General features: G+C 39.2%; 2 long non-coding RNA genes across 2 annotated transcripts; both read left to right on the forward strand.

Moving 5' to 3' along the window:
- Positions 1 to 1,048: 1,048 nt before the first annotated feature.
- Positions 1,049 to 18,004, forward strand: LOC309621555. Its single transcript, XR_014240085.1, has 3 exons — positions 1,049 to 1,522; positions 7,964 to 8,228; positions 17,880 to 18,004. It is a non-coding gene; the product is annotated as an uncharacterized lncRNA (long non-coding RNA).
- Positions 2,547 to 7,497, forward strand: LOC309621556. The gene is made up of 2 exons (XR_014240086.1): positions 2,547 to 3,120; positions 6,341 to 7,497. It is a non-coding gene; the product is annotated as an uncharacterized lncRNA (long non-coding RNA).
- Positions 18,005 to 24,061: the final 6,057 nt, after the last annotated feature.

A 24,061-nucleotide genomic window follows, 5' to 3' on the forward strand; every position in this document is an offset into this window, starting at 1 on the left:
CCTTTAGCAATGGGTTTAAAGGTGATGTTGTGGGAAGTGGCCTCAAGCAGGCAGCATTTCTCCATTCCCAAATCTGGGTACTAGGGCAGCAGAGCCTTTCTGGAAGTCGTGTTCCTAGGTTGTAAATTACACTGGAATATGCATGGAGAAACCCCCATTAGTTTATGTCTCATTACTTCTTCTTGGTTTTAAAAACTTTTTAATTGGGGTAAAGCTTAGAATGTTGTTTGTCCTAGGTGTACACAATCTGGTTCATTTGTACATTATATATGTCTATTCAAGTACAGATCCTCTTCCCATGTAAAATGTTACAGAGGGTTCCGCAGACCTCCCTTGCTATATGGTCGGTCTTTTGGAGATATGTATAAAATATGTGTTTGTATACATATAGTAACACTAATCTTAATTTATCCATTCCCCCCTCCTTTCCTTTTAGATGAGCATAGTTTATTTTCTAAGTCTGTGAGTGTCTTTCTCTGAGGAAATATGTTCATTTGTGTCAGTTATTAGATAACGCCTATAAGTGATATCATAGAATATAGGTCTTTTGATTTCCGACTTACCTCATGTTTCGTGATTATTTCCAGACTCATTTGTGGTGCCCCAGAGAGCAACGCTTCATTGTCTTCCATGGCTAATATTCCATTGTGTACATGGACCACTTCTTCTTTATCCATTCACCTGTTGTTGGACATTTTGATTGCTTCACTGTCTTGGCTATTGTGAATAAGGCTGCACTGCAGCTTTTGAGTCCTGTGTCTTCTCGATTCTTGTCTTCTCAGGTGAGACGTCCAATGGTGCGCCGGCTGGATTGAATGGTACCTCCATTTTTACTTTTAAACACAGCTCCTTTCTGTTTAATTACTGGCTGTTACCCCTTTACGTCTCACCAGCAGGTAGAGGGTACACAGTTCTGTAAAACCCCTTCAGCATTTATTGTTTGTAGACTTTTTGCTGATGGTCAGTCGACTGGTGTAAGTTGAAACTTTTTGTAGATTAGATTGCATGCGTCTAACACTCCCTGAGGTTGAGCTTTTATCCATTTTCCTTTTTTTTTTAAAGAGTGTGAGTAAAACTTAACTCTTCATAATCTCTTCTTGAAACATTTGCCTGTTTTGAATTTGTTTGTCCATTCCCTACTTCAGCACCAATTTTTAGGGCAAGTGTCCTTTACAGCCCTGAGTCCTTGTGAATGTTAAGTGACCATTAGCTGTGAGTTTAAAGCTGCTCTTGCAGGAAACGGCCACAAGGTGGCAGCATTTCTCCTTTACCAATTTTGTTTACTAGGGAAACAGAGCCTTAATGGAAGTGGTGTTCTAGGTTGTATATTAGAATGGAATATGCCAGGAAAAAGCCCTTTAAGTTTATGTCTCATTACTTCTTGTTCATATTTGTAATTTACTTTTTATTTTTTATCCCAGCAAATTTGATTACAATGGTTTGTTTGCTCTAGGTGTGCAAGATGTGGTTCTTTCACACATATACGTGTATCTATTCTTCCTCGCATCCTTTTCCCATGTAGGTTATGGCACAATGTTGAGCAGTCTCTCTCCTGGTCTTCCGTACGTCTTTGGTGGTTATATATTTCACATAGTTTGTATATCTTTGTTAACCCCAATATGGTAATGTAACCAATCCTCATCCCTTTCTATTCGGTGAACCATAAGTTTTTTTAATGAATCTGTGATTGCCTTTCTCTGTGGAAATATCTTCATTGGTATCAATTTTTAAGTAACTCCAAAAAGTGATATGATAGGATATGTGTCTTTTGCTTTCTCACTGACTACAGGTGGCGTGATTACGTCTAGACTCATCTATGGTGCTGCAAATGGCATTGTTTCATTTTTTTCACTAGCGAATATTCCATCTGTACATGGAGGAGTTCTTCTGTGTCCACCCATCTGTTGGTGGACTTTTTGGTTACCTCCATATCTTGGCTATTGTAATACTGTGCCATGCAGATTTGCCTGCCTGTGTCTTTCCAATTCTCTCTTCTTAGATTATAGGTCGAGGAGTGGGCCTGCTGGATCATATGGTAGCTCAATGTTGACCTTTTTAATGCACCTCCATTCTGTTCTATTTCGTGGCCCTTTCCAAGTTACGTCCCCCTTGAAGTTGAGGGTATGCATTTCTCTACAACACCTTCAGCATTTATTGTTTGTAGTTTTCTTGCTGATGGTTATTCTGACAAGTGTGATCTGATACCTCTTTGTGGTTGAATTCACACGTGCCTCATTATCCGTTGTAATTGAGCTTGAAGGCAAGTCCTTTTTATTTTTCAAGCTGTGATTACCCCTTAGTTCTTTAAAGTGTTCTCTTAAAGTATGTGTCACATTTTGAAATGTTTTGGCCATTACCTCCCTCAAGACATTTTGAGGGCAGGTTTCATTTACAGTCCTGCATTACTTCTTCCTATGAAATGACCATTAGCACAGGCTTTAAAGCTGGTTTTGCAGGTAACTGCCATAGGGTGGCAGCCTTTCTATGTTCCCCACACTTGTAACTAGGGGAAAGCCCTTGCGGCCTGTGGTGTTTCTCAGTTATAAATTAGAGTGGAGTGTGCCTGGACAAACCCACACAAGCTGATGTCTCTTTACATTTGTTGGATTTTTAAATTTAATTTTTATTTTTTATTGGAGTAATTTTCCACTGTGTACGTGGACCACTTCGACTTTGTGCATTCCTCGGTTGATGGACATTTTCATTGCTTCCAAATGTTGGCTATGGTAAATATTGTTGGAGTGCATGATTGCCAGCCTGTGACTTTTTGATTCTCATTTTCTCAGGTGATAAGCCCAGCACTGGGTGTGATTGACTGACTGGTAGCACCGTTTTTCCCTTTTCAAAGCACCTTCTTTTTGTTTTCATTAGTGGCTCTTACCACGTCCCCTTTAGAATCGAGGGTACACATTTCTCCACAATCGCTTCAGCATTTATTGTTTGCAGCATTTATGCTAATGGCCCTTCTGGCTGCTGTGAGCTGATAGGTTTTTAAGATTTGGGTTTGCATGTCTCTGAAAATTCGTAAAACTCATCATATTTCTCCGCCGTTTTCTTTTCTGTTAAAAAAAGGAAACAATTGGTAGTACAATATAACTCTTGAAATTGTCTTCTTGGAAGGTTGCCCTCTGTTTAATTTTTTGATCAATTTTCCACCCCAGAAGTTTTTTAGAGAGCAGGTGTCATTTCCCGAACTGCAAGTTTGGTGAATATTTAGTGACCTTTAGCAATGGGTTTAAAGGTGATGTTGTGGGAAGTGGCCTCAAGCAGGCAGCATTTCTCCATTCCCAAATCTGGGTACTAGGGCAGCAGAGCCTTTCTGGAAGTCGTGTTCCTAGGTTGTAAATTACACTGGAATATGCATGGAGAAACCCCCATTAGTTTATGTCTCATTACTTCTTCTTGGTTTTAAAAACTTTTTAATTGGGGTAAAGCTTAGAATATTGTTTGTCCTAGGTGTACACAATCTGGTTCATTTGTACATTATATATGTCTATTCAAGTACAGATCCTCTTCCCATGTAAAATGTTACAGAGGGTTCCGCAGACCTCCCTTGCTATATTGTCGGTCTTTTTGAGATATGTATATAATATGTGTTTGTATACATATAGTAACACTAATCTTAATTTATCCATTCCCCCCTCCTTTCCTTTTAGATGAGCATAGTTTGTTTTCTAAGTCTGTGAGTGTCTTTCTCTGAGGAAATATGTTCATTTGTGTCAGTTATTAGATAACGCCTATAAGTGATATCATAGAATATAGGTCTTTTGCTTTCTGACTTACCTCATGTTTCGTGATTTTTTCCAGACTCATTTGTGGTGCCTCAGAGAGCAATGCTTCATTGTCTTCCATGGCTAATATTCCATTGTGTACATGGACCACTTCTTCTTTATCCATTCACCTGTTGTTGGACATTTTGATTGCTTCACTGTCTTGGCTATTGTGAATAAGGCTGCACTGCAGCTTTTGCGGCCTGTGTCTTCTCGATTCTTGTCTTCTCAGGTGAGACGTCCAATGATGCGCCTGCTGGATTGAATGGTGCCTCCATTTTTACTTTTAAACACAGCTTCTCTCTTTTCTCATTATTGGCTGTTACCCCTTTACGTCTCACCAGCAGGTAGAGGGTACACAGTTCTCTGAAACCCCTTCAGCATTTATTGTTTGTAGACTTTTTGCTGATGGTCAGTCGACTGGTGTAAGTTGAAACTTTTTGTAGATTAGATTGCATGCGTCTAACACTCCCTGAGGTTGAGCTTTTATCCATTTTCCTTTTTTTAAAAAAGAGTGTGAGTAAAACTTAACTCTTCATAATCTCTTCTTGAAACATTTGCCTGTTTTGAATTTGTTTGTCCATTCCCTACTTCAGCACCAATTTTTAGGGCAAGTGTCCTTTACAGCCCTGAGTCCTTGTGAATGTTAAGTGACCATTAGCTGTGAGTTTAAAGCTGCTCTTGCAGGAAACGGCCACAAGGTGGCAGGTTTCTCCTTTACCAAATTTGTTTACTAGGGAAACAGAGCCTTAATGGAAGTGGTGTTCTAGGTTGTATATTAGAATGGAATATGCCAGGAAAAAGCCCTTTATTTTATGTCTCAGTACTTCTTGTTCATATTTGTAATTTACTTTTTATATTTTATCCAAGCAAATTTGATTAAAATGGTTTGTTTGCTCTAGGTGTGCAAGATGTGGTTCTTTCACACATATACGTGTATCTATTCTTCCTTGCATCCTTTTCCCATGTAGGTTATGGCACAATGTTGAGTAGTCTCTCTCCTGGTCTTCCGTACGTCTTTGGTGGTTATATATTTCACATGGTTTGTATATCTTTGTTAACCCCAATATGGTAATGTAACCAATCCCCATCCCTTTCTATTTGGTGAACCATAAGTTTTTTTTAATGAATCTGTGATTGCCTTTCTCTGTGGAAATATCTTCATTGGTATCAATTTTTAAGTAACTCCAAAAAGTGATATGATAGGATATGTGTCTTTTGCTTTCTCACTGACTACAGGTGGCGTGATTACGTCTAGACTCATCTATGGTGCTGCAAATGGCATTGTTTCATTTTTTTCACTAGCGAATATTCCATCTGTACATGGAGGAGTTCTTCTGTGTCCACCCATCTGTTGGTGGACTTTTTGGTTCCTTCCATATCTTGGCTATTGTAATACTGTGCAATGCAGATTTGCCTGCCTGTGTCTTTCCAATTCTCTCTTCTTAGATTATAGGTCGAGGAGTTGGCCTGCTGGATCATATGTTAGCTCAATGTTTACCTTTCTAAGGCACCTCCATTCTGCTCTAGTTCATGGCCCATTCCAACTTACGTCCCCCTTGAAGTTGAGGGTATGTATTTCTCTACAACACCTTCAGCATTTATTGTTTGTAGTTTTCTTGCTGATGGTTATTCTGACAAGTGTGATCTGAAACCTCTTTGTGGTTGAATTCGCACGTGCCTCATAATCCGTTGAAATTGAGCTTGAAGCCATGTCCCTTTTATTTTTCAAGCTGTGATTACCCCTTAGTTCTTCAAAGTGTTCTCTTAAAGTATGTGTCACATTTTGATATGTTTTGGCCATTACCTCCCTCAAGACATTTTGAGGGCAGGTTTCATTTACAGTCTTGCATTACTTCTTCCTATGAAATGACCATTACCACAGGCTTTAAAGCTGCTTTTGCAGGTAACTGCCAGAGGGCAGCATCCTTTCTATGTTCCCCACCCTGGTAACTAGGGACAAGCCCTTGCGGCCTGTGGTGTTTCTTGGTTATAAATTAGAGTGGACTGTGCCTGGACAAACCCACACAAGCTGATGTCTCCTTACTTTTTTTGGATTTTTAAATGTAATTTTTATTTTTTATTGGAGTAATTTTCCACTGTGTACGTGGACCACTTCTACTTTGTGCATTCCTCAGTTGATGGACATTTTCATTGCTTCCAAGTGTTGGCTATGGTAAATATTGTTGGAGTGCAGGATTGCCAGCCTGTGACTTTTTGATTCTCATTTTCTCAGGTGATAGGCCCAGCACTGGGTGTGATTGACTGACTGGTAGCACCGTTTTTCCCTTTTCAAAGCACCTTCTTTTTGTTTTCATTAGTGGCACTTACCACGTCCCCTTTAGAATTGAGGGTACACATTTCTCCACAATCGCTTCAGCATTTATTGTTTGCAGCATTTATGCTAATGGCCCTTCTGGCTGCTGTGAGCTGATAGGGTTTTGTAATTTGGGTTTGCATGTCTTTGAAAATTCGTAAAACTCATCATTTTTCTCCGCCGTTTTCTTTTCTGTTAAAAAAAGGAAACAAATGGGAGTATAATATAACTCTTGCTATTGTCTTCTTGGAAGGTTGCCCTCTTTTGAATTTTTTGGTCGATTTTCCACCTCAGACTTTTTTTAGAGAGCAGGTGTCATTTCCCGAACTGCAAGTTTGGTGAATATTTAGTGACCTTTAGCAATGGGTTTAAAGGTGATGTTGTGTGAAGTGGCCTCAAGCAGGCAGCATTTCTCCATTCCCAAATCTGGGTACTAGGGCAGCAGAGCCTTTCTGGAAGTCGTGTTCCTAGGTTGTAAATTACATTGGAATGTGCATGGAGAAACCCCCATAAGATTATGTCTTATTATTTCTTCTTGGTTTTAAAATTTTTTTTAATAGAGGTAAATCTTAGAATATTGTTTGTCCTAGGTGTACACAATCAGGTTCATTTGTACATTATATATGTCTATTCAAGTACAGATCCTCTTCCTATGTAAAATGTTACAGAGGGTTCCGTAGACCTCCCTTGCTATATGGTCGGTCTTTTTGAGATATGTATAAAATATGTGTTTGTATACATATAGTAACACTAATCTTAATTCATCCATTCCCCCCACCTTTCCTTTTAGATGAGCATAGTTTGTTTTCTAAGTCTGTGAGTGTCTTTCTCTGTGGAAATATGTTCATTTGTGTCAGTTATTAGATAACGCCTATAAGTGATATGATAGAATATAGGTCTTTTGCTTTCCGACTTACCTCATGTTTCGTGATTATTTCCAGACTCATTTGTGGTGCCTCAGAGAGCAACGCTTCATTGTTTTCCATGGCTAATATTCCATTGTGTACATGGACCACTTCTTCTTTATCCATTCACCTGTTGTTGGACATTTTGATTGCTTCACTGTCTTGGCTATTGTGAATAAGGCTGCACTGCAGCTTTTGCGGCCTGTGTCTTCTCGATTCTTGTCGTCTCAGGTGAGACGTCCAATGGTGCGCCGGCTGGATTGAATGGTACCTCCATTTTTACTTTTCAACACAGCTCCTTTCTGTTCTAATTATTGGCTGTTACCCCTTTACGTCTCACCAGCAGGTAGAGGGTACACAGTTCTGTAAAACCCCTTCAGCATTTATTGTTTGTAGACTTTTTGCTGATGGTCAGTCGACTGGTGTAAGTTGAAACTTTTTGTAGATTAGATTGCATGGGTCTAACACTCCCTGAGTTTGAGCTTTTATCCATTTTCCTTTTTTTTTCAAAAGAGCGTGAGTAAAACGTAACTCTTCATACGCTCTTCTTGAAACATTTGCCTGTTTTGAATTTTTTTGTCCATTCCCTACTTCAGCACAATTTTTTAGGGCAGGTGTCCTTTACAGCCCTGAGTCCTTGTGAATGTTAAGTGACCATTAGCTGTGATTTTAAAGCTGCTCTTGCAGGAAACGGCCACAAGGTGGCATCATTTCTCCTTTACCAAATTTGGTAACTGGGGAAACAGAGCCTTAATGGAGGTGGTGTTCTAGGTTGTAAATTAGAATGGAATGTGCCAGGAAAAAGCCCTTTATGTTTATGTCTCATTACTTCTTGTTCATATTTATAATTTACTTTTTATTTTTTATCCAAGCAAATTTGATTACAATGGTTTGTTTGTTCTGGTGTGCAAATGTGGTTCTTTCACACATATACGTGTATCTATTCTTCCTCGCATTCTTTTCCCATGTAGGTTATGGCACGATGTTGAGTAGTCTTCTCCTGGTCTTCCTTATGTCTTTGGTGATTATATATTTCACATGGTTTGTATATCTCTGTTAACCCCAATATGGTAATGTATCCAATCCTCATCCCTTTCTATTTGGTGAACCATAAGTTTTTTAATGAATCTGTGATTGCCTTTCCCTGTGGAAATATCTTCATTGGTATCCATTTTTAAGTAACTCCAAAAAGTGATATGATAGGATATGTGTCTTTTGCTTTCTCACTTACTACAGGTGGTGTGATTACGTCTAGACTCATCTATGGTGCTGCAAATGGCACTGTTTCATTTTTTTCACTAGCGAATATTCCATCTGTACATGGAGGAGTTCTTCTGTGTCCACCCATCTTTTGGTGGACTTTTTGGTTACCTCCATATCTTGGCTATTGTAATACTGTGCCATGCAGATTTGCCTGCCTGTGTCTTTCCAATTCTCTCTTCTTAGATTATAGGTCGAGGAGTGGGCCTGCTGGAACATATGGTAGCTCAATGTTTACCTTTTTAAGGCACCTCCATTCTGCTCTAGTTCGTGGCCCATTCCAACTTACGTCCCCCTTGAAGTTGAGGGTATGCATTTCTCTACAACACCTTCAGCATTTATTGTTTGTAGTTTTCTTGCTGATGGTTATTCTGACAAGTGTGATCTGAAACCTCTTTGTGGTTGAATTCGCACGTGCCTCATAATCCGTTGAAATTGAGCTTGAAGCCATGTCCTTTTTATTTTTCAAGCTGTGATTACCCCTTAATTCTTCAAAGTGTTCTCTTAAAGTATGTGTCACATGTTGATATGTTTTGGCCATTACCTCCCTCAAGACATTTTGAGGGCAGGTTTCATTTACAGTTCTCCAGTACTTGTTCCTATGAAATGACCATTAGCACAGGCTTTAAAGCTGGTTTTGCAGGTAACTGCCATAGGGTAGCAGCCTTTCTATGTTCCCCACCGTTTTTAACTAGGGGAAAGCCCTTGCCGCCTGTGGTGTTTCTCGGTTATAAATTAGATTGGAGCGTGCCTGGACAAACCCACACAAGCTGATGTCTCTTTACATTTGTTGGATTTTTAAATTTAATTTTTATTTTTTATTGGAGTAATTTTCCACTGTGTACGTGGACCACTTCTACTTTGTGCATTCCTCAGTTGATGGACATTTTCAATGCTTCCAAGTGTTGGCTATGGTAAATATTGTTGGAGTGCAGGATTGCCAGCCTGTGACTTTTTGATTCTCATTTTCTCAGGTGATAGGCCCAGCACTGGGTGTGATTGACTGACTGGTAGCACCGTTTTTCCCTTTTCAAAGCACCTTCTTTTTGTTTTCATTAGTGGCACTTACCACGTCCCCTTTAGAATCGAGTGTACACATTTCTCGACAATCGCTTCAGCATTTATTGTTTGCAGCATTTATGCTAATGGCCCTTCTGGCTGCTGTGAGCTGATAGGTTTTTATAATTTGGGTTTGCATGTCTCTGAAAATTCGTAAAACTCATCATATTTCTCCGCCGTTTTCTTTTCTGTTAAAAAAAGGAAACAATTGGTAGTACAATATAACTGTTGAAATTGTCTTCTTGGAAGGTTGCCCTCTGTTTAATTTTTTGGTCAATTTTCCACCCCAGAAGTTTTTTAGAGAGCAGGTGTCATTTCCCGAACTGCAAGTTTGGTGAATATTTAGTGACCTTTAGCATTGGGTTTAAAGGTGATGTTGTGGGAAGTGGCCTCAAGCAGGCAGCATTTCTCCATTCCCAAATCTGGGTACTAGGGCAGCAGAGCCTTTCTGGAAGTCGTGTTCCTAGGTTGTAAGTTACACTGGAATATGCATGGAGAAACCCCCATTAGTTTATGTCTCATTATTTCTTCTTGGTTTTAAAAACTTTTTAATTGGTGTAAAGCTTAGAATATTGTTTGTCCTAGGTGTACACAATCTGGTTCATTTGTACATTATATATGTCTATTCGAGTACAGATCCTCTTCCCATGAAAAATGTTACAGAAGGTTCCGCAGACCTCCCTTGCTATATGGTCGGTCTTTTTGAGATATGTATAAAATATGTGTTTGTATACATATAGTAACACTAATCTTAATTTATCCATTCCCCCCACCTTTCCTTTTAGATGAGCATAGTTTGTTTTCTAAGTCTGTGAGTGTCTTTCTCTGAGGAAATATGTTCATTTGTGTCAGTTATTAGATAACGCCTATAAGTGATATCATAGAATATAGGTATTTTGCTTTCTGACTTACCTCATGTTTCGTGATTATTTCCAGACTCATTTGTGGTGCCTCAGAGAGCAATGCTTCATTGTCTTCCATGGCTAATATTCCATTGTGTACATGGACCACTTCTTCTTTATCCATTCACCTGTTGTTGGACATTTTGATTGCTTCACTGTCTTGGCTATTGTGAATAAGGCTGCACTGCAGCTTTTGCGGCCTGTGTCTTCTCGATTCTTTTCTTCTCAGGTGAGACGTCCAATGGTGCACCGGCTGGATTGAATGGTACATCCATTTTTACTTTTAAACACAGCTCCTTTCTGTTCTAATTATTGGCTGTTACCCCTTTAAGTCTCACCAGCAGGTAGAGGGTACAAGGTTCTGTAAAACCCCTTCAGCATTTATTGTTTGTAGACTTTTTGCTGATGGTCAGTCGACTGGTGTAAGTTGAAACTTTTTGTAGATTAGATTGCATGCGTCTAACACTCCCTGGGGTTGAGCTTTTAGCCATTTTCCTTTTTTTTAAAAAGAGTGTGAGTAAAACTTAACTCCTCATAATCTCTTCTTGAAACATTTGCCTGTTTTGAAATTTTTTGTCCATTCCCTACTTCAGCACCAATTTTTAGGGCAAGTGTCCTTTACAGCCCTGAGTCCTTTTGAATGTTAAGTGACCATTAGCTGTGAGTTTAAAGCCGCTCTTGCAGGAAACGGCCACAAGGTGGCAGCATTTCTCCTTTACCAATTTTGTTTACTAGGGAAACAGAGCCTTAATGGAAGTGGTGTTCTAGGTTGTATATTAGAATGGAATATGCCAGGAAAAAGCCCTTTAAGTTTATGTCTCATTACTTCTTGTTCATATTTATAATTTACTTTTTATTTTTTATCCAAGCAAATTTCATTACAATGGTTTGTTTGTTTTGGTGTGCAAATGTGGTTCATTCACACATATACGTGTATCTATTCTTCCTCACATTCTTTTCCCATGTAGGTTATGGCACAATGTTGAGTAGTCTTCTCCTGGTCTTCCGTATGTCTTTGGTGATTATATATTTCACATGGTTTGTATATCTCTCTTAACCCCAATTTGGTAATGTATCCAATCCTCATCCCTTTCTATTTGGTGAACCATAAGTTTTTTAATGAATCTGTGATTGCCTTTCTCTGTGGAAATATCTTCATTGGTATCAATTTTTAAGTAACTCCAAAAAGTGATATGATAGGATATATGTCTTTTGCTTTCTCACTTACTACAGGTGGTGTGATTACGTCTAGACTCATCTATGGTGCTGCAAATGGCATTGTTTCATTTTTTTCACTAGCGAATATTCCATCTGTACATGGAGGAGTTCTTCTGTGTCCACCCATCTGTTGGTGGACTTTTTGGTTACCTCCATATCTTGGCTATTGTAATACTGTGCCATGCAGATTTGCCTGCCTGTGTCTTTCCAATTCTCTCTTCTTAGATTATAGGTCGAGGAGTGGGCCTGCTGGATCATATGTTAGCTCAATGTTAACCTTTCTAAGGCACCTCCATTCTGCTCTAGTTCATGGCCCATTCCAACTTACATCCCCCTTGAAGTTGAGGGTATGTATTTCTCTACAACACCTTCAGCATTTATTGTTTGTAGTTTTCTTGCTGATGGTTATTCTGACAAGTGTGATCTGAAACCTCTTTGTGGTTGAATTCGCACGTGCCTCATAATCCGTTGAAATTGAGCTTGAAGCCATGTCCTTTTTATTTTTCAAGCTGTGATTACCCCTTAGTTCTTCAAAGTGTTCTCTTAAAGTATGTGTCACATTTTGAAATGTTTTGGCCATTACCTCCCTCAAGACATTTTGAGGGCAGGTTTCATTTACAGTTCTGCAGTACGTGTTCCTATGAAATGACCATTAGCACAGGCTTTAAAGCTGCTTTTGCAGGTAACTGCCAGAGGGCGGCAGCCTTTCTATATTCCCCACCCTGGTAACTAGGGAAAAGCCCTTGCGGTCTGTGGTGTTTCTCAGTTATAAATTAGAGTGGACTGTGCCTGGACAAACCCACACAAGCTGATGTCTCCTTACTTTTTTTGGATTTTTAAATGTAATTTTTATTTTTTATTGGAGTAATTTTCCACTGTGTACGTGGACGACTTCTACTTTGTGCATTCCTCAGTTGATGGACGTTTTCAATGCTTCCAAGTGTTGGCTATGGTAAATATTGTTGGAGTGCAGGATTGCCAGCCTGTGACTTTTTGATTCTCATTTTCTCAGGTGATAGGCCCAGCACTGGGTGTGATTGACTGACTGGTAGCACCGTTTTTCCCTTTTCAAAGCACCTTCTTTTTGTTTTCATTAGTGGCACTTACCACGTCCCCTTTAGAATCGAGGGTACACATTTCTCCACAATCGCTTCAGCATTTATTGTTTGCAGCATTTATGCTAATGGCCCTTCTGGCTGCTGTGAGCTGCTAGGTTTTTATAATTCCGGTTTGCATGTCTCTAAAAATTCGTAAAACTCATCATATTTCTCCGCCGTTTTCTTTTCTGTTAAAAAAAAGGAAACAATTGGTAGTACAATATAACTGTTGAAATTGTCTTCTTGGAAGGTTGCCCTCTTTAATTTTTTGGTCAATTTTCCACCCCAGAATTTTTTTAGAGAGCAGGTGTCATTTCCCGAACTGCAAGTTTGGTGAATATTTAGTGACCTTTAGCAATGGGTTTAAAGGTGATGTTGTGGGAAGTGGCCTCAAGCAGGCAGCATTTCTCCATTCCCAAATCTGGGTACTAGGGCAGCAGAGCCTTTCTGGAAGTCGTGTTCCTAGGTTGTAAATTACACTGGAATATGCATGGAGAAACCCCCATTAGTTTATGTCTCATTACTTCTTCTTGGTTTTAAAAACTTTTTAATTGGGGTAAAGCTTAGAATGTTGTTTGTCCTAGGTGTACACAATCTGGTTCATTTGTACATTATATATGTCTATTCGAGTACAGATCCTCTTCCCATGTAAAATGTTACAGAGGGTTCCGCAGACCTCCCTTGCTATATGGTCGGTCTTTTGGAGATATGTATAAAATATGTGTTTGTATACATATAGTAACACTAATCTTAATTTATCCATTCCCCCCTCCTTTCCTTTTAGATGAGCATAGTTTGTTTTCTAAGTCTGTGAGTGTCTTTCTCTGAGGAAATATGTTCATTTGTGTCAGTTATTAGATAACGCCTATAAGTGATATCATAGAATATAGGTCTTTTGATTTCCGACTTACCTCATGTTTCGTGATTATTTCCAGACTCATTTGTGGTGCCCCAGAGAGCAACGCTTCATTGTCTTCCATGGCTAATATTCCATTGTGTACATGGACCACTTCTTCTTTATCCATTCACCTGTTGTTGGACATTTTGATTGCTTCACTGTCTTGGCTATTGTGAATAAGGCTGCACTGCAGCTTTTGGGTCCTGTGTCTTCTCGATTCTTGTCTTCTCAGGTGAGACGTCCAATGGTGCGCCGGCTGGATTGAATGGTACCTCCATTTTTACTTTTAAACACAGCTCCTTTCTGTTTAATTACTGGCTGTTACCCCTTTACGTCTCACCAGCAGGTAGAGGGTACACAGTTCTGTAAAACCCCTTCAGCATTTATTGTTTGTAGACTTTTTGCTGATGGTCAGTCGACTGGTGTAAGTTGAAACTTTTTGTAGATTAGATTGCATGCGTCTAACACTCCCTGAGGTTGAGCTTTTATCCATTTTCCTTTTTTACAAAAGAGTGTGAGTAAAACTTAACTCTTCATAATCTCTTCTTGAAACATTTGCCTGTTTTGAATTTTTTTGTCCATTCCCTGCTTCAGCACCAATTTTTAGGGCAAGTGTCCTTTACAGCCCTGAGTCCTTGTGAATGTTAAGTGACCATTAGCTGTGAGTTTAAAGCTGCTCTTGCAGGAAACGGCCACAAGGTTGCAGCATTTCTCCTTTACCAATTTTGTTTACTAGGGAAACAGAGCCTTAATGGAAGTGGTGTTCTAGGTTGTATATTAGAATGGAATATGCCAGGAAAAAGCCCTTTAAGTTTATGTCTCATTACTTCTTGTTCATATTTATAATTTACTTTTTATTTTTTATCCAAGCAAATTTCATTACAATGGTTTGTTTGTTTTGGTGTGCAAATGTGGTTCATTCACACATATACGTGTATCTATTCTTCCTCACATTCTTTTCCCATGTAGGTTATGGCACAATGTTGAGTAGTCTTCTCCTGGTCTTCCGTATGTCTTTGGTGATTATATATTTCACATGGTTTGTATATCTCTCTTAACCCCAATTTGGTAATGTATCCAATCCTCATCCCTTTCTATTTGGTGAACCATAAGTTTTTTAATGAATCTGTGATTGCCTTTCTCTGTGGAAATATCTTCATTGGTATCAATTTTTAAGTAACTCCAAAAAGTGATATGATAGGATATATGTCTTTTGCTTTCTCACTTACTACAGGTGGTGTGATTACGTCTAGACTCATCTATGGTGCTGCAAATGGCATTGTTTCATTTTTTTCACTAGCGAATATTCCATCTGTACATGGAGGAGTTCTTCTGTGTCCACCCATCTGTTGGTGGACTTTTTGGTTACCTCCATATCTTGGCTATTGTAATACTGTGCCATGCAGATTTGCCTGCCTGTGTCTTTCCAATTCTCTCTTCTTAGATTATAGGTCGAGGAGTGGGCCTGCTGGATCATATTTTAGCTCAATGTTAACCTTTCTAAGGCACCTCCATTCTGCTCTAGTTCATGGCCCATTCCAACTTACGTCCCCCTTGAAGTTGAGGGTATGTATTTCTCTACAACACCTTCAGCATTTATTGTTTGTAGTTTTCTTGCTGATGGTTATTCTGACAAGTGTGATCTGAAACCTCTTTGTGGTTGAATTCGCACGTGCCTCATAATCCGTTGAAATTGAGCTTGAAGCCATGTCCTTTTTATTTTTCAAGCTGTGATTACCCCTTAGTTCTTCAAAGTGTTCTCTTAAAGTATGTGTCACATTTTGAAATGTTTTGGCCATTACCTCCCTCAAGACATTTTGAGGGCAGGTTTCATTTACAGTTCTGCAGTACGTGTTCCTATGAAATGACCATTAGCACAGGCTTTAAAGCTGGTTTTGCAGGTAACTGCCATAGGGCGGCAGCCTTTGTATATTCCCCACCCTGGTAACTAGGGAAAAGCCCTTGCGGTCTGTGGTGTTTCTCAGTTATAAATTAGAGTGAACTGTGCCTGGACAAACCCACACAAGCTGATGTCTCCTTACTTTTTTTGGATTTTTAAATGTAATTTTTATTTTTTATTGGAGTAATTTTCCACTGTGTACGTGGACCACTTCTACTTTGTGCATTCCTCAGTTGATGGACATTTTCAATGCTTCCAAGTGTTGGCTATGGTAAATATTGTTGGAGTGCAGGATTGCCAGCCTGTGACTTTTTGATTCTCATTTTCTCAGGTGATAGGCCCAGCACTGGGTGTGATTGACTGACTGGTAGCACCGTTTTTCCCTTTTCAAAGCACCTTCTTTTTGTTTTCATTAGTGGCACTTACCACGTCCCCTTTAGAATCGAGGGTACACATTTCTCCACAATCGCTTCAGCATTTATTGTTTGCAGCATTTATGCTAATGGCCCTTCTGGCTGCTGTGAGCTGCTAGGTTTTTATAATTCCGGTTTGCATGTCTCTAAAAATTCGTAAAACTCATCATATTTCTCCGCCGTTTTCTTTTCTGTTAAAAAAAAGGAAACAATTGGTAGTACAATATAACTGTTGAAATTGTCTTCTTGGAAGGTTGCCCTCTTTAATTTTTTGGTCAATTTTCCACCCCAGAATTTTTTTAGAGAGCAGGTGTCATTTCCCGAACTGCAAGTTTGGTGAATATTTAGTGACCTTTAGCAATGGGTTTAAAGGTGATGTTGTGGGAAGTGGCCTCAAGCAGGCAGCATTTCTCCATTCCCAAATCTGGGTACTAGGGCAGCAGAGCCTTTCTGGAAGTCGTGTTCCTAGGTTGTAAATTACACTGGAATATGCATGGAGAAACCCCCATTAGTTTATGTCTCATTACTTCTTCTTGGTTTTAAAAACTTTTTAATTGGGGTAAAGCTTAGAATGTTGTTTGTCCTAGGTGTACACAATCTGGTTCATTTGTACATTATATATGTCTATTCAAGTACAGATCCTCTTCCCATGTAAAATGTTACAGAGGGTTCCGCAGACCTCCCTTGCTATATGGTCGGTCTTTTGGAGATATGTATAAAATATGTGTTTGTATACATATAGTAACACTAATCTTAATTTATCCATTCCCCCCTCCTTTCCTTTTAGATGAGCATAGTTTATTTTCTAAGTCTGTGAGTGTCTTTCTCTGAGGAAATATGTTCATTTGTGTCAGTTATTAGATAACGCCTATAAGTGATATCATAGAATATAGGTCTTTTGATTTCCGACTTACCTCATGTTTCGTGATTATTTCCAGACTCATTTGTGGTGCCCCAGAGAGCAACGCTTCATTGTCTTCCATGGCTAATATTCCATTGTGTACATGGACCACTTCTTCTTTATCCATTCACCTGTTGTTGGACATTTTGATTGCTTCACTGTCTTGGCTATTGTGAATAAGGCTGCACTGCAGCTTTTGAGTCCTGTGTCTTCTCGATTCTTGTCTTCTCAGGTGAGACGTCCAATGGTGCGCCGGCTGGATTGAATGGTACCTCCATTTTTACTTTTAAACACAGCTCCTTTCTGTTTAATTACTGGCTGTTACCCCTTTACGTCTCACCAGCAGGTAGAGGGTACACAGTTCTGTAAAACCCCTTCAGCATTTATTGTTTGTAGACTTTTTGCTGATGGTCAGTCGACTGGTGTAAGTTGAAACTTTTTGTAGATTAGATTGCATGCGTCTAACACTCCCTGAGGTTGAGCTTTTATCCATTTTCCTTTTTTTTTTAAAGAGTGTGAGTAAAACTTAACTCTTCATAATCTCTTCTTGAAACATTTGCCTGTTTTGAATTTGTTTGTCCATTCCCTACTTCAGCACCAATTTTTAGGGCAAGTGTCCTTTACAGCCCTGAGTCCTTGTGAATGTTAAGTGACCATTAGCTGTGAGTTTAAAGCTGCTCTTGCAGGAAACGGCCACAAGGTGGCAGCATTTCTCCTTTACCAATTTTGTTTACTAGGGAAACAGAGCCTTAATGGAAGTGGTGTTCTAGGTTGTATATTAGAATGGAATATGCCAGGAAAAAGCCCTTTAAGTTTATGTCTCATTACTTCTTGTTCATATTTGTAATTTACTTTTTATTTTTTATCCCAGCAAATTTGATTACAATGGTTTGTTTGCTCTAGGTGTGCAAGATGTGGTTCTTTCACACATATACGTGTATCTATTCTTCCTCGCATCCTTTTCCCATGTAGGTTATGGCACAATGTTGAGCAGTCTCTCTCCTGGTCTTCCGTACGTCTTTGGTGGTTATATATTTCACATAGTTTGTATATCTTTGTTAACCCCAATATGGTAATGTAACCAATCCTCATCCCTTTCTATTCGGTGAACCATAAGTTTTTTTAATGAATCTGTGATTGCCTTTCTCTGTGGAAATATCTTCATTGGTATCAATTTTTAAGTAACTCCAAAAAGTGATATGATAGGATATGTGTCTTTTGCTTTCTCACTGACTACAGGTGGCGTGATTACGTCTAGACTCATCTATGGTGCTGCAAATGGCATTGTTTCATTTTTTTCACTAGCGAATATTCCATCTGTACATGGAGGAGTTCTTCTGTGTCCACCCATCTGTTGGTGGACTTTTTGGTTACCTCCATATCTTGGCTATTGTAATACTGTGCCATGCAGATTTGCCTGCCTGTGTCTTTCCAATTCTCTCTTCTTAGATTATAGGTCGAGGAGTGGGCCTGCTGGATCATATGGTAGCTCAATGTTGACCTTTTTAATGCACCTCCATTCTGTTCTATTTCGTGGCCCTTTCCAAGTTACGTCCCCCTTGAAGTTGAGGGTATGCATTTCTCTACAACACCTTCAGCATTTATTGTTTGTAGTTTTCTTGCTGATGGTTATTCTGACAAGTGTGATCTGATACCTCTTTGTGGTTGAATTCACACGTGCCTCATTATCCGTTGTAATTGAGCTTGAAGGCAAGTCCTTTTTATTTTTCAAGCTGTGATTACCCCTTAGTTCTTTAAAGTGTTCTCTTAAAGTATGTGTCACATTTTGAAATGTTTTGGCCATTACCTCCCTCAAGACATTTTGAGGGCAGGTTTCATTTACAGTCCTGCATTACTTCTTCCTATGAAATGACCATTAGCACAGGCTTTAAAGCTGGTTTTGCAGGTAACTGCCATAGGGTGGCAGCCTTTCTATGTTCCCCACACTTGTAACTAGGGGAAAGCCCTTGCGGCCTGTGGTGTTTCTCAGTTATAAATTAGAGTGGAGTGTGCCTGGACAAACCCACACAAGCTGATGTCTCTTTACATTTGTTGGATTTTTAAATTTAATTTTTATTTTTTATTGGAGTAATTTTCCACTGTGTACGTGGACCACTTCGACTTTGTGCATTCCTCGGTTGATGGACATTTTCATTGCTTCCAAATGTTGGCTATGGTAAATATTGTTGGAGTGCATGATTGCCAGCCTGTGACTTTTTGATTCTCATTTTCTCAGGTGATAAGCCCAGCACTGGGTGTGATTGACTGACTGGTAGCACCGTTTTTCCCTTTTCAAAGCACCTTCTTTTTGTTTTCATTAGTGGCTCTTACCACGTCCCCTTTAGAATCGAGGGTACACATTTCTCCACAATCGCTTCAGCATTTATTGTTTGCAGCATTTATGCTAATGGCCCTTCTGGCTGCTGTGAGCTGATAGGTTTTTAAGATTTGGGTTTGCATGTCTCTGAAAATTCGTAAAACTCATCATATTTCTCCGCCGTTTTCTTTTCTGTTAAAAAAAGGAAACAATTGGTAGTACAATATAACTCTTGAAATTGTCTTCTTGGAAGGTTGCCCTCTGTTTAATTTTTTGATCAATTTTCCACCCCAGAAGTTTTTTAGAGAGCAGGTGTCATTTCCCGAACTGCAAGTTTGGTGAATATTTAGTGACCTTTAGCAATGGGTTTAAAGGTGATGTTGTGGGAAGTGGCCTCAAGCAGGCAGCATTTCTCCATTCCCAAATCTGGGTACTAGGGCAGCAGAGCCTTTCTGGAAGTCGTGTTCCTAGGTTGTAAATTACACTGGAATATGCATGGAGAAACCCCCATTAGTTTATGTCTCATTACTTCTTCTTGGTTTTAAAAACTTTTTAATTGGGGTAAAGCTTAGAATATTGTTTGTCCTAGGTGTACACAATCTGGTTCATTTGTACATTATATATGTCTATTCAAGTACAGATCCTCTTCCCATGTAAAATGTTACAGAGGGTTCCGCAGACCTCCCTTGCTATATTGTCGGTCTTTTTGAGATATGTATATAATATGTGTTTGTATACATATAGTAACACTAATCTTAATTTATCCATTCCCCCCTCCTTTCCTTTTAGATGAGCATAGTTTGTTTTCTAAGTCTGTGAGTGTCTTTCTCTGAGGAAATATGTTCATTTGTGTCAGTTATTAGATAACGCCTATAAGTGATATCATAGAATATAGGTCTTTTGCTTTCTGACTTACCTCATGTTTCGTGATTTTTTCCAGACTCATTTGTGGTGCCTCAGAGAGCAATGCTTCATTGTCTTCCATGGCTAATATTCCATTGTGTACATGGACCACTTCTTCTTTATCCATTCACCTGTTGTTGGACATTTTGATTGCTTCACTGTCTTGGCTATTGTGAATAAGGCTGCACTGCAGCTTTTGCGGCCTGTGTCTTCTCGATTCTTTTCTTCTCCGGTGAGACGTCCAATGGTGCGCCGGCTGGATTGAATGGTACCTCCATTTTTACTTTTCAACACAGCTCCTTTCTGTTCTAATTATTGGCTGTTACCCCTTTACGTCTCACCAGCAGGTAGAGGGTACACAGTTCTGTAAAACCCCTTCAGCATTTATTGTTTGTAGACTTTTTGCTGATGGTCAGTCGACTGGTGTAAGTTGAAACTTTTTGTAGATTAGATTGCATGCGTCTAACACTCCCTGAGGTTGAGCTTTTATCCATTTTCCTTTTTTTTAAAAAGAGTGTGAGTAAAACTTAACTCTTCATAATCTCTTCTTGAAACATTTGCCTGTTTTGAATTTGTTTGTCCATTCCCTACTTCAGCACCAATTTTTAGGGCAAGTGTCCTTTACAGCCCTGAGTCCTCGTGAATGTTAAGTGACCATTAGCTGTGAGTTTAAAGCTGCTCTTGCAGGAAACGGCCACAAGGTGGCAGCATTTCTCCTTTACCAATTTTGTTTACTAGGGAAACAGAGCCTTAATGGAAGTGGTGTTCTAGGTTGTATATTAGAATGGAATATGCCAGGAAAAAGCCCTTTACGTTTATGTCTCATTATTTCTTGTTCATATTTGTAATTTACTTTTTATTTTTTATCCCAGCAAATTTGATTACAATGGTTTGTTTGCTCTAGGTGTGCAGGATGTGGTTCTTTCACACATATACGTGTATCTATTCTTCCTCGCATCCTTTTCCCATGTAGGTGATGGCACAATGTTGAGCAGTCTCTCTCCTGGTCTTCCGTACGTCTTTGGTGGTTATATATTTCACATGGTTTGTATATCTTTGTTAACCCCAATATGGTAATGTAACCAATCCTCATCCCTTTCTATTTGGTGAACCATAAGTTTTTTTAATGAATCTGTGATTGCCTTTCTCTGTGGAAATATCTTCATTGGTATCAATTTTTAAGTAACTCCAAAAAGTGATATGATAGGATATGTGTCTTTTGCTTTCTCACTGACTACAGGTGGCGTGATTACGTCTAGACTCATCTATGGTGCTGCAAATGGCATTGTTTCATTTTTTTCACTAGCGAATATTCCATCTGTACATGGAGGAGTTCTTCTGTGTCCACCCATCTGTTGGTGGACTTTTTGGTTACCTCCATATCTTGGCTATTGTAATACTGTGCAATGCAGATTTGCCTGCCTGTGTCTTTCCAATTCTCTCTTCTTAGATTATAGGTCGAGGAGTGGGCCTGCTGGATCATATGGTAGCTCAATGTTGACCTTTTTAATGCACCTCCATTCTGTTCTATTTCGTGGCCCTTTCCAAGTTACGTCCCCCTTGAAGTTGAGGGTATGCATTTCTCTACAACACCTTCAGCATTTATTGTTTGTAGTTTTCTTGCTGATGGTTATTCTGACAAGTGTGATCTGATACCTCTTTGTGGTTGAATTCGCACGTGCCTCATAATCCATTGAAATTGAGCTTGAAGGCAAGTCCTTTTTATTTTTCAAGCTGTGATTACCCCTTAGTTCTTCAAAGTGTTCTCTTAAAGTATGTGTCACATTTTGAAATGTTTTGGCCATGACCTCCCTCAAGACATTTTGAGGGCAGGTTTCATTTACAGTCCTGCATTACTTCTTCCTATGAAATGACCATTAGCACAGGCTTTAAAGCTGGTTTTGCAGGTAACTGCCATAGGGTGGCAGCCTTTCTATGTTCCCCACCCTTGTAACTAGGGGAAAGCCCTTGCGGCCTGTGGTGTTTCTCGTTTATAAATTAGAGTGGAGTGTGCCTGGACAAACCCACACAAGCTGATGTCTCTTTACATTTGTTGGATTTTTAAATTTAATTTTTATTTTTTATTGGAGTAATTTTCCACTGTGTACGTGGACCACTTCTACTTTGTGCATTCCTCAGTTGATGGACATTTTCAATGCTTCCAAGTGTTGGCTATGGTAAATATTGTTGGAGTGCAGGATTGCCAGCCTGTGACTTTTTGATTCTCATTTTCTCAGGTGATAGGCCCAGCACTGGGTGTGATTGATTGACTGGTAGCACCGTTTTTCCCTTTTCAAAGCGCCTTCTTTTTGTTTTCATTAGTGGCTCTTACCACGTCCCCTTTAGAATCGAGGGTACACATTTCTCCATAATCGCTTCAGCATTTATTGTTTGCAGCATTTATGCTAATGGCCCTTCTGGCTGCTGTGAGCTGCTATGTTTTTATAATTTCGGTTTGCATGTCTCTAAAAATTCGTAAAACTCATCATATTTCTCCGTCGTTTTCTTTTCTGTTAAAAAAAGGAAACAATTGGTAGTACAGTATAACTGTTGAAATTGTCTTCTTGGAAGGTTGCCCTCTTTAATTTTTTGGTCAATTTTCCACCCCAGAATTTTTTTAGAGAGCAGGTGTCATTTCCCGAACTGCAAGTTTGGTGAATATTTAGTGACCTTTAGCAATGGGTTTAAAGGTGATGTTGTGGGAAGTGGCCTCAAGCAGGCAGCATTTCTCCATTCCCAAATCTGGGTACTAGGGCAGCAGAGCCTTTCTGGAAGTCGTGTTCCTAGGTTGTAAATTACACTGGAATATGCATGGAGAAACCCCCATTAGTTTATGTCTCATTACTTCTTCTTGGTTTTAAAAACTTTTTAATTGGGGTAAAGCTTAGAATATTGTTTGTCCTAGGTGTACACAATCTGGTTCATTTGTACATTATATATGTCTATTCAAGTACAGATCCTCTTCCCATGTAAACTGTTACAGAGGGTTCCGCAGACCTCCCTTGCTATATGGTCGGTCTTTTTGAGATATGTATAAAATATGTGTTTGTATACATATAGTAACACTAATCTTAATTTATCCATTCCCCCCTCCTTTCCTTTTAGATGAGCATAGTTTGTTTTCTAAGTCTGTGAGTGTCTTTCTCTGAGGAAATATGTTCATTTGTGTCAGTTATTAGATAACGCCTATAAGTTATATCATAGAATATAGGTCTTTTGCTTTCTGACTTATCTCATGTTTCGTGATTATTTCCAGACTCATTTGTGGTGCCTCAGAGAGCAATGCTTCATTGTCTTCCATGGCTAATATTCCATTGTGTACATGGACCACTTGTTCTTTATCCATTCACCTGTTGTTGGACATTTTGATTGCTTCACTGTCTTGGCTATTGTGAATAAGGCTGCACTGCAGCTTTTGCGGCCTGTGTCTTCTCGATTCTTTTCTTCTCCGGTGAGTCGTCCAATGGTGCGCCGGCTGGATTGAATGGTACCTCCATTTTTACTTTTCAACACAGCTCCTTTCTGTTCTAATTATTGGCTGTTACCCCTTTACGTCTCACCAGCAGGTAGAGGGTACACAGTTCTGTAAAACCCCTTCAGCATTTATTGTTTGTAGACTTTTTGCTGATGGTCAGTCGACTGGTGTAAGTTGAAACTTTTTGTAGATTAGATTGCATGCGTCTAACACTCCCTGAGGTTGAGCTTTTATCCATTTTCCTTTTTTTTAAAAAGAGTGTGAGTAAAACTTAACTCTTCATAATCTCTTCTTGAAACATTTGCCTGTTTTGAATTTGTTTGTCCATTCCCTACTTCAGCACCAATTTTTACGGCAAGTGTCCTTTACAGCCCTGAGTCCTCGTGAATGTTAAGTGACCATTAGCTGAGAGTTTAAAGCTGCTCTTGCAGGAAACGGCCACAAGGTGGCAGCATTTCTCCTTTACCAATTTTGTTTACTAGGGAAGCAGAGCCTTAATGGAAGTGGTGTTCTAGGTTGTATATTAGAATGGAATATGCCAGGAAAAAGCCCTTTAATTTTATGTCTCATTACTTCTTGTTCATATTTGTAATTTACTTTTTATTTTTTATCCCAGCAAATTTGTTTACAATGGTTTGTTTGCTCTAGGTGTGCAGGATGTGGTTCTTTCACACATATACGTGTATCTATTCTTCCTCGCATCCTTTTCCCATGTAGGTGATGGCA

Source organism: Balaenoptera borealis (assembly GCF_965194805.1).
Source record: "Balaenoptera borealis genome assembly, contig: HAP1_SCAFFOLD_663, whole genome shotgun sequence".
In the NCBI taxonomy this organism is placed as follows: domain Eukaryota; kingdom Metazoa; phylum Chordata; class Mammalia; order Artiodactyla; family Balaenopteridae; genus Balaenoptera; species Balaenoptera borealis.